The sequence below is a fragment of the Spodoptera frugiperda genome, chromosome 27 (assembly GCF_023101765.2).
Source record: "Spodoptera frugiperda isolate SF20-4 chromosome 27, AGI-APGP_CSIRO_Sfru_2.0, whole genome shotgun sequence".
NCBI lineage: Eukaryota > Metazoa > Arthropoda > Insecta > Lepidoptera > Noctuidae > Spodoptera > Spodoptera frugiperda.
The window spans coordinates 3,667,134-3,673,532 of record NC_064238.1 but is presented as its reverse complement, the minus strand read 5'-3'; positions in this window follow the sequence as shown (position 1 = coordinate 3,673,532).

Sequence of the window (6,399 nt, the reverse complement as noted above, 5' to 3'; positions counted from 1 at the left end):
GCATTTAGGAACGAAGTAATGCCGTAACGGTGATATAAAAATACTCTTCTTAATCGTAATAATCATTTGTCTGTCCGTTGTTTACACGACCGCGAGGAAACACGAAATTTTCACTTTTCCTTTCGGGACTGGGATCCATTTCCCCGCCATAACAACGAACCTCGCTGCGGAAGGCGTCCGTAGCTTATATGAATTCTCCTACAGCGACATAGTACACACCAACCAGTGTAACTATGACTCCCCCACCCCCACGTGTCAAAGATCCACAGACGTCAAAGGTGACTCATCACCAATCTCAGCAGCTCTAGTTAAATTTGACGTATCTGTAAAGAAACATTTAGAAGTGAACTGTTATCGGTTCATTTGTTACAGTAATAAGTTGTGATCCTTCGACGTTTGATAGGTTTCTTATTGTAGGAAATGTCAATATGTGACGTGAATATGTCCTAGCGACTTTGTAGTACAAATCTGTACAAAATGAAATAATAAAATGTCTCGTATATTTCCCTTACAGTGGCGCAATCGTGTTACATTTTGTGACAATGTCCTTTGTAACAATATGTAGGTACTTGTGACGCTGGCTAATGAAGATTAAACCTTTCCTGTGTTTAATACTTCTCTAATGAGGGTATAAAAGAATTATAAACGTGAATTATAAATTGGGAGCGATCAGGGAACTGTCCAAAGTAATGTAATTAATATTAATCTGTGTTTATATCCCGTTAAAAAATAAAACTGACATGTTTTGGTTCCTTTAAGCGTCAGGACAACCCTTTTCCGAAGTTCTTTTGCATGACTTGAAACTGTTCCAGTGTTAATTTATGGATCCTGGCATAATTGTTAGTACGTAGTTATTTTTTACTTTGTCTCACAATAGAATTTTCTCATGTATCGTGGGTGAGTTTACAAAGATATAAGTTCACATACACATGATATCACTCAAGGATTGGTTCCGTGCGGGAATCGAACCCACTACACGATACGCGCCAGTCACAACGCCAACAGTGCAGTATTTTTTTACAATTAAGTGAATTCAATTAAGTGCAATTAATTTTAAAACATCACAAATAAAAAATGCACTTTTAAACCCGTTTGAGTAACACTAAAATTAAACATTTTAGTGTAATAAAATACGTGATGTAATAAAATCAGAAACATAACACATAAAAGTTGATAGTTGAATGAAAAGTTTATGCCCGTATTTGATTCAGCTGAAGCCCGGAGAAATGTGTCAAAGAACTAATAGACATTGAATCGAGCACATTCTTCCACACGTTCGGACAAGGGCTAATATCCGGTGAGGAATGTTTATAGTCAACAAACATGGACTTAGTGCAAACAGATCCGACCCGTGAACCCTCAGCGTAACTTCCCCTAATTGTTTGCTATCCACCAACTTTGTTACAAATGGTTGCTGATATTCGCTTTACGAGTAATCTACGTTCAACGCAAGAGCCAAATTAAATTATATTTCCTGTCTACAAAGAGAATAAAATGTAAGAAATTATTATAACTTAGTTTTTTGTAGCTTTATAAGGATAGTACTGATACTTCATCGTTAAAATTTACCTTTAAAGATTATATTGGAAAGATATTTTTCCAAATTGAAATAAGAAAATGCTCACAAAGGTATGACATCAATTTGATTGTAAAATCACCTTTGTCATGCCCAGCTATGTAAAAGTTCGATTTAATATTTCAATTCGATTATGTATAAGGACAATGACCTTGAAGACCAAACTGGAGGACTATAAACTTTTGGAATACATTACACCTCAACCCAAGATCCCGACTAGGAATTGATTCCCAGATTTTATTCAAACTAATCGGATTCGTATTACGAACGATTTTGCAAATTCTGAAGAAACGAATTCAAAGCCACCGCGGGACGGCTCCATTGAAATTAATACTTCGGTTAAACAGATTACCATTTTCTACGTACTTCCTGTGAAGAATATCTCAGTTGGAAATGGTGAACCGTCTTAAATTTCAATTTCTCTTAGTAAATTGAGCCGCAGCAAAAACGTTGATATCTACATAAGTAGTCTTGCTCATCGTATTTTTGCGGAACACTCGATTTTTCATCGCGCTGCGTTCTCAGGTAAGAAAAAATTTGAATTCATTTTAATATATGATTGCTTTACGGGATTTAAAAATATTGCGGAGACATGTGTCTTTTTTAATTTGTTGCTTACGATGACTGCTTACAGTCACATTTTTAACAAAAATGTGTTTCGTATTTTTATCAAAAAAAGTTAAAATGACGTTAGGGAATTCAAACGTCAATTTAACTTTTATACACCTAAATAGAAGTTGAACTGTTTATAGCGATTAGTTTCCTGTACACGCATTTTCCGCAAGTTACAACGCAATTATGCTGTGAAATGAGATGCAATTACCAATTACCGTTTTGCCACGCAAAAACTAATAAACACTTTAATCAATATCGTTCACCTCTTTTGTCAATTAAGTCGTTTTTGCAATAACAACAATATGTTTATCATAGGAAGCTTATTGGAACGTCGACGATCATAATTACTCGATGCATCCGCATTGCACCGGCAGCTCATATCCGTCGCAACAGCAGGCGCAGCCTGTCACCGGCTGTCATTAGATTTGTTATTAATAACATTTCCTTTAGTTTTATTTCACCCATTGTAACATATAACGTGTGACGGATAATGAGCAAGACAGGTGAGAGGAAAATTCTCGACGATTTTATTTTCATCGTAACTATTTTGCAGAGATAAAATATCGCTAGCCGATATTTATATCCATCCATCAAAATAAGACATTCTATTTCCAACTCCTATCCAATTTTAGATCCCACATAATCCAGATTATTTTAAGAACTAATCAGCTCAACAAAATTCAAAGTCCATCAAATTGTAACGAGAAAAAGATTTCTTATTGAATGCTCAGTCGGCTTCCATTTTATTGGTTCGTACGTCATCAAGTGGGCTCATATAAAACCGAATGCTCCATCCAATTAGCTTGGAACATCGAATGCTCAACCCAGAGCCCACTAGTACCAATATCCGGTATTGAATGATCTAAGGATTGCCAAGTGGCCTACTATGTAAATGCTAGTGAATGATGGAAACCCGACTTATTTATGGGAAATAAATATACCCTCGTCTACGAGAGAATCCTTTTAAACGGAATCAAATTATAGCCTCGAATGTGCTTGTGAGGTTTTTGTGGGATGTTCATTTTAGTTTTTTCCTGTTTTGTGTTGTGTTTGTGTCCGTCAGTGAAGTTTTTCTTTTGTGGGTGTTTTAGTCACTTTGTAAAAACATTTCTGAGTATAGTTAACAATTTGTACTGGAGAAGTGTTTGACTAATTTATAAGCGTATTTAGTTTGAGCCCACTTATAACAAGACTGTATTAATCTTAGATATTTCTGAAGAAACGATCAGTTTTCAAACAAATCTTTACAACATTGAAATAAATGAATATTTAAAAGCGATGAAGCTATAAATAAATAATATTAGAGTTTCAGAGTTCAAAGATGGAAATAATTAAGAATATTATGATAGAGTAACTTGTCGACTAGGAGCGACAGTAATTAATTCCCTCGACGGACTCACAGTTGAACGGGAAGACAAACAATTACTTCGTTGCGATTTTATTGCATTTCAACTTGGCTATGAAAACTTCATTTAAATATTTTTATGTTAATATTTTTATTATTATTATTTTTTTTTTTTCTTTAAAAAAACGTTGCCCCACACTAGGATTTTCTCCTGTGTCGTGGGTGCGTTTACACATACAAGTTCACATACACATGACACCCAGACCCGAAACCACAATTTGTGGATCACACAAAGTGTTGCTCCGTGCGGAATCGAACCCGATACACGTTGCGCGGCAGCCAGTTGCCCAGCCACCGCGCCAACCGTGCAGTCAAACTTATTAACTAGATATTTATCGGACAGACCTGGTTTTGTCCAATTTCTCAAACCTTTTTCTAATATTATGTCAAATTGGTTGCTGTGTTGGTTGAGTGTCTACAAGCGCAAATACAAAGCAAAACGATTTAAGTTTGGATTTAAAAAATGGGGCGTAAAAGTGAAATAGTAGTTCATACTACATACATAACTTCACGCCTGTCTCCCTTGGGGGTAAGCAGAGACAATGGACCTCCATAAGTTCATACTACGTTGACAGTATTTTGTTTTTCTATACTCATTTTCTTTAAAAAAATATCTATTTTCTCCGTTTAATTTATAAATCCCAAGCCATAGTAGTCTTCCATGCCATGCACAATTATCGGACTCAAATAACTCGTACTCATTACTCGTGTTTGCGATCACTGATCCAATAAAGGAGGTTTTATTACTGATAATAAAACGCTAAGGTATTCTCTGAATATTTATTTTTCTTTAATATAATATGTGTTCATTATTTTGTATTAATGCTACTGCACGGTCAGTGCGGTAGCTAGTCAACCGCTACCGCACAAGGTGTAGCGAAAAGAGTGACTCTTTGTGTGATCCACAAATTGTTGTTTCGGGTTTGGGTGTGATATGTATGTGAACTTGTATGATTGTAAACGCACTCATACAGGAAAAAATCCTAGTGTAGCGCAAAGTTTAATACAATGGTATGTTTTACATTTTGTAAAAACATTTCGTTGTCGCTAAACATCATACAGGAAATATATTAAAGAACGTGCTATTAATGAGGCCTATAACGATGGTGGTGATAACTGCTATTTTCAAAATACGATTATGATATTAATTCACAAATCATATTTAATAATGTACAATTGAAAATATTTTAAACCGTTTCGTCAACAACAACTTTGTAAAATAATACGCCATACATATTTAAAATTGGGATTAGATTAACACATAATTAGGTAATATATTATTACTCCAATATCCCAAATGAAACTCAGAGAACAATTCACAAAAACAACATCATGTGTACATAATCCTAAACACGCATTTAAATCACTATTAGCCGGAGTTCCGTAATCACTAGGGAGTTAGTTTCCTAAGTGGAGATCAATTAGCCCAATCGAATACGGCGTGAAATGGCGGGTTTGTGGGCAAAGCCCTGGTAATAGACTTATGGGAGGGACCCTGCACGTTCATCCATACGAGCCAAACAACCCGTAATGGCAAAGTTAGTCATTAACGAAGATTTTGATTGACGTTCAAAGTTCCAGGATTGGGTCTTTGTTTACTTTCCTCTTGTTTTAATCCGACTGTGACTGCATTGGATCGTTTTTCTAGTTCCGTAAGTAGTTTTTTTATTAATTGGGCTTAAGGGATTTTGCTGTTTGTATAGATAGATAGAATAGATAGATATATGGTTTTTGTGTACCATTTAAACAGATTATGCGAAATATAAGATTTCGGCAAATGTACAATGTGCGGTCTAATCGATTAGTGCGATTTCTTCCAAGCATCTTATGCATGGACAATACCTAAAGAAGAAACATGGTGCAATTAAATATTAGTGACAATATTAAGAACAAATTGTAACACACATATACATAGATATATATACGTTGTATTTGTAAGTTAAGAACAAATTATGGAACACAGAAATAAATAAAAGACCCCTTTCCATTTACGCTTGTAGGCACCAATACCAAAATAATATTCCAAAAAACTCTTCTAGCATAAAACTACCGCCAGCTATAATTACTTGGGACTTGTATTGAAATACTTTGCCGACCTGGTCGCTAACTTTAATTAGTTACCCTTTCAATTCTATAACATGGAACCCAAAAACTTGTAGTGGTCGCAGATGGGAGACTATACAAATCTTAATCTACTTCAGACCTTGGTAGGTGCTGTTTGGAAACTTAGAAACAACTTCTGACTTCTCTTTACGCGAATCCGAGCTAAAATGTAAAACATTATTATGTTTGTCTCGTATGACTCTCACGTATACGAATTAGCGATGTTTTTGACTTTAAAGAGACTGGTTTTAATCTTTGAGTTTGTCTTATCTTTGAGCTTTTAATAATTTAGCTCCTCATTAGTTGCTACAACGCCATCTTTACAGTTTTGTGATAAGTATTTTTTTAATTCATAACTATTTGCATAGCCATCTGGTTTAACCACTAAGCTAATAAAAAGAGGAGATGTCATAACTGGATTTCACAAACCACGATACAAACCACACCCCTCTCTATTTTCCATCACGCAGTCGTATAATACAAAAACTTTGCCAATTGTCCACATTTTACTTACTGACTGTTTAACTCATTCATTATATTTACCAACTAAGTATAGGAAGCATAGTTACTATGTTTGAATTTATTTTGATATGATATATATGATTTATTTTAAACCAAAAAGAAAACGATTATGTATTTTGCATCGAATAGTAAATACAAACAGCAATTCTCACACTACAAAGGCACTTTACAAAGCAAA